Source organism: Heloderma suspectum, chromosome 17, assembly GCF_057233095.1.
Source record: "Heloderma suspectum isolate Gila_16-S chromosome 17, 16-S_ref, whole genome shotgun sequence".
NCBI lineage: Eukaryota > Metazoa > Chordata > Lepidosauria > Squamata > Helodermatidae > Heloderma > Heloderma suspectum.
Genome location: NC_139474.1, coordinates 22,115,736 through 22,120,820, shown reverse-complemented (window position 1 = coordinate 22,120,820; position 5,085 = coordinate 22,115,736).

Sequence of the window (5,085 nt, the reverse complement as noted above, 5' to 3'; positions counted from 1 at the left end):
TGCTAGGAGCAGGACAAGGATCTTCTGCAATCTGCCACTCCCCCCATGCCCATCTCCTTCCCGCAACCCTTTTCCTCAACACCTTTTCTCACTCTGATCTTTTCTCTCTGCTTTACGCTCCCCACCTGGTCTCCTGGCATCAAGACTTTGATCTCTGTTTCGGCTCTCGGCACCCTCATCTCTCCTTCCTTCCTTCCTTCCTTCCTTCCTTCCTTCCTTCCTTCCTTCCTTCCTTCCTCCCTTGCACACCTTTTCCCTCCCCCCCTCCCCAATGCCCTTGAAGGGCCTGTCTGAGTCAGGTGGGGGGCACATGCCAAGATCAAAGCACTGTGTGAAATCCCCTTGAATTCCCTCTATGGTTTGAAGATTCCTCTCAGCTTCTTCCTGCTCAGGGAGGCGATGGACAGGGCCGGGGGCGGGCGGGGGGGGGGGCAGGCCACTGCAGTATGCGCCACCCCGGGCTTCCCTCAGGGGTGGACGCTAGGAAGGGTCTCCTTGGAAGCAGGCCCACCTGCCTGCTTCCAAGCTGTGCTGGGCTAAGACAGAATGGAGGAGCGGCAGCTACAGTGAGCCCCCCAAGGGCCAGCCCCACAGATGGTGGCCAAACTCCAAAACCTGCTCTGTGAGGAGGAGGAGGAGGAGGAGGAGGATCACAGCTTCCCCAGAAACATCTGGAGATGTCGGCCTTGGACACCACGTGCCAACCACCATGTGCTGTGCCCCGTGCCACAGAGCGTGGAAGGTTAACCGCAGGGCTTTTAACTGAGTACTTTCTTTGATTCGAATCTGCACGAGTGTTGCATGCCGCACTGTTTCGAAGGGGTGGAGGAAAGCAGCCCTTTCGCGTTTCGGTGGTGCGCCTGTGTGTCAAAGCAGGCGCGGTCTAAGAAGGGCCCCCCTCCACCCCGTGCGGGAGCGCGTGCAGGGGGAATGGCTCCCATTTTTATAAGTGCGCATGTTAAAACTAAATTACGATTCTCATTCTTCTCATTATAAAAATGTGCTTCAGCCAGGCAGCGAGATTTCGGGTGGCTTGGTCTGACGCAAGGGGGCCCCTTGCTGCTCCAGATGTCTTGGCTGCCAGCTCTCCACCAGCCTTCGCCAGCATAGCCAGCGGCGAGGAGTGATGGGAGTTGTTGGCCAAAACAACCGGAGGGCGGCAGGCGGCTTGTCCCTGCAATGGCTCCACTGGTCTGACGCGCGCGCCTCCGTAGCGAACGGCTTCTGGCTTCTGGCAGCCGGGCCTCGGTCCTTGCAGGCCCGGCGTCAGGGCTTCCCGTGGCCGGAGGCCGCCGCCTCCTGTTCTGGAGGAATCTTTTTTGCCGCTGCCCCTGGCGTCATTCCGCCAGAGCGACAGACGGGCCGTGGACTCTGCCTGGGCCTTGAGGAGTTCCAGCCGGGATGGAGGGAGGGCAGGCGAAAGTCCTTCCGCACCAAGGACGTTTCCATGAAAGGGGGATCTTTGTCTGCTCCCCCCCAACCGCCCCCACCCCTTTACACAACAGCAGGCGGGGGAGAGACAGCAGGACAACACGCTGCACTCAGCTTCTTTCTCGCGTTCACACTGTGATAAGTTATCACTTGGTCAATAGTTCTCGGTGTTTGCCACGGCTGCACCCTTTAATGGATCGATTTACTTGGATGCGCGCACGGGTTGAATACCTTTTTAATCGACTCCGAAGGCACCTCCCTGCTTAATGGAGCAAGGCGCTTTTAAAGGTTAATTATTATTTTTAATGTAGGAACTTATTAAAGGGAAACCCTGCAGATGGCAAGTGCAGAGGGCATTTTAGAAGAGGCATTCCGGGCGGCATGGAATGGAAAAGGCAGATGCTGCTTTTAGGTCTGCCTGTGCGATAACGGATACCAGCACCATCTAAAACGCTGAATGCTTCCGCCCCCCCCCCCCGCAACTTGCCTTCAAAGGCAGGTTTAAGCCCTATGCAAATGTATGCAGATTAAATGCGTTCATTAATTGTCAAAAACTCATTTGATTAAGATTCCTTTAATTGGATGATGACCCTACTGTTCACCCATTCTGGTCTATGTTTGCGCGCGCTCTCTCTCTCGCTCATGCAGGCACACGCACACTCTGCTCCCCCAGATCTCTCTACAGTTCACCTCCTGTTCTTGTGCCAAGTTACTATTCCCTGCAGCCAGCTGTGCTGGTCTCCTGTTTTCCCAGCCTTCCCCAGCCTGGTGCCCTCCAGATGTTTTGGATGGCAACTCCCAGCATTCCTGACCACTGGCCATGCTGGCTGGGGCTACAGCCCCAAACAACTGGAAAGTGCCAGTTGGGGGATGCAAAGCGACCCCACAGCCCCTCTCTTTGCTCCGTGGCTCATGCTCTGTCCCGTCTCCCATCCTCGCCGCCGCCTGTGGCTCCTTGTTAGGCCTGTCCTGCCAACACACACACACGGGGCTGCTTCCCTCCGCCCCCCGTCTGTGACCGCCTGTTCTGGCCTGTGATGCTCGACCTGCTGTTCTTCCATCTCTGGCTATGTTGTCAAGGGCCGGCCCTTCCACCTCCCCTCAGGCGGCAGGGGCAGGGGGCAGCCGCGGCAGCCCCCTGGCTGTTCTCATGAACTCTCTAGTTGCCCCATCTGTGACAAGACAGAGCGCGGCCTGAGAGGCACCCTGTCTTGGGTCCCCTGCATGTAGCCCATGACGGAGCACGCTATCCCATCGCCACTGGTGAAGTGAGATTCAGTTGCCAATTCAGCCCGGTTCTGTGCAGGGACTGGCGAAGGGAGCCATCTTGTCTTTTGCCTCAGGCAGCAAAATGTCTTTGGCCGGTGCTGGGTGAGGCAGAGCTGATCTGGTCCACTCCACACTTGTGGATTTGATTTTTGGAGGATACGGTCAACGGGCCGTTGCAGGGCTGACTCCCTGTGCATTTCTCCTGGGCAATTCACGTCGGCTTGAGCCCCAGAGAGGCAGGGAGCCAACAGAGTGTGTGCTGCCCACCAGTAGGGTTTACCCAAAATACAGATGGAGAGCCATCGGACGGGGCCCTTCGCTGGCACCGCTCCTCTCTCACAGTCACCAAGGCCTCAAAGAAGCCTCTTGCATCCGTCCGACAGCCAGACACGCAGGGAATGCACCGCCGCCTCCCTTATCTTTCCGGATTCTCTGGGAAGCCCGTTATGGCTCCCCCAAATGGGGGCCAATTGGAAACCAGATGGAAAAATATCTTCCCCCACCGACAAAATCTTCAGGTGGAAGGGCCTTAAATCATAGACTCCGTCTCCAAGTGCAAAAGGGACACATGTAAAAAAAAAAGCCCCAGAAAGTAGTGAAAATACTACAAGCTGTGTCTGCGTGCAGGATCTGCCCTCCCTGGCCCGGATAGGATGCTCTGCTGTCGTCGAAGCGGGTGTGCCGTGACCCATTGCGCTCCCAGGCTTGCGTGTGGCTGTGGCCGCTTTGGAACTCTGGGTCCCGTTTCCGAGAACTGCCAGGTGGTCTCGGGCGAAGCCGACAACCTGACCCCACCTCGCTTCCCCAAGGTAGTGCGGTTGGCTGAGAGAGAAGCCTCACCTCGGGCCAAGGGAGAGGAGGGTGTGCAAGAGATGGCCGACGAGACCGGGCGGAGGAAGGGAACTCACTGGCTGTGGTTCGGGGGGAGGGCCGTTGGGACAGGAGAAGGTGTGTGCAGCTGGAAGGGCGGCTATTTGGGCTCTCCCTCTTGTGTCCCTCCGTTTGCCTCTGGCAGACATCTGGTTGCAGTGTTCGTGCGGGTCAAGAGGCTTGTTGCCGTTCTTCAGGGTTCGACCCCCTCTCAGGTCCACAGAAGTTGAGCCTCTGAGCGGGGAGGGGGCGCGTCTTCCCTCTTGCGCAAACACCGCCTTCAGCGCCATTTTCCTGGCAGGAGGGCGGGGTGCAGCTCAGAGAGCCGGCGTGGTGCAGCGGCTAGAGTGTTGGACTGGGGCCCAGCCTGACCTACTTCACAGGGTTGTTGTAAGGTTAGAATGGAGAGGAGGAGGAGGAGGGGCTCGTAAGCCACCTTGGGTTCCTTGCAAGAAAAGAGAAGGTGGGATATAAATGTAATAATAAATAAAATCAAACTAAATAAAAATCAGAAATCAAATCGATCAGTCAATAAACGTTGGCCTCTGCAGCTTTTGCGGTTCTGTTTTGAATGGCTGATAGCCCATTTTAGGTAGGACGATTCTCTTTTTCTAATTCAGAGGTGCAGAACCTCTTGCAGCCCAAGGGATGGATTCCATTTCGGAGAAGCTCTTGGAGGCTGCAATCCAGGGTTGGGTGGGGCCAGAGGCAAAGGGGCGGAGCCAGCATATTTTAGGTTAAAACTGTACAAAAGCTGGGAAACCACCAAACCACTGGGGGTTGGTGGAAAGGGGGTGGGGCTTGGGGAGGGGCAAGGCCCTCTGTGGAGCCCCCGAGGGCTGACTTTGGCCCACCGGCCTGAGGTTCAACACCCCTGTTCTAGTCAGGATGTTTTGCACTCCAGCTCCAATCAGCTCCAGCCAGCCTGGTCAGGGATGCTGTGAGCTGTAGTCCAAAACATCTGGAGGGCACCAGGATGAGGAAGGGTGTCCCAGTATATCTATTTGCCTGGAATGACCTCATGGCCTTGAAATCTGTCAACGGCAGGCAGCAGCAGAGGGCGGTAGGGGGAAAGGATCCTGGCAGCAGAGCTCTCGGCTGAGGCCGTGCTGCGCCATGGGAGGAGGGGTCTGAGTGACCCTAATTCCGCTGGTGGAATGCTGGAGAGGATCCAAGTGCGCAGCGGAGGCAGGGCAGCGGTGGGCTGAGTCTGATGCATTGATTTCGGAAGGGACGAGCCTGGCCTCTCTCTCCGGCTGTGCAGCTGCCATGGATAAATGAGGACGACAGATTCCCTGTGTTGGCCTCCGTTTAACCCTGCCTCCCTCCGCCCGGTGCCCCCCAGATGTGTTGGACCGCCACCCCCAATGGCCTTGCTGACTGGGGATCATGGGACTTGCAATCAGACACACACCTGCAGGGCACTAGGCTGGGGAAGGCGCCGTTAACTCGTTTGGGAGGTTCTCTTTGCTCCCGTTTTATGATGCGGCTGAAGGCGGGGGTGGGGGGTGAAAA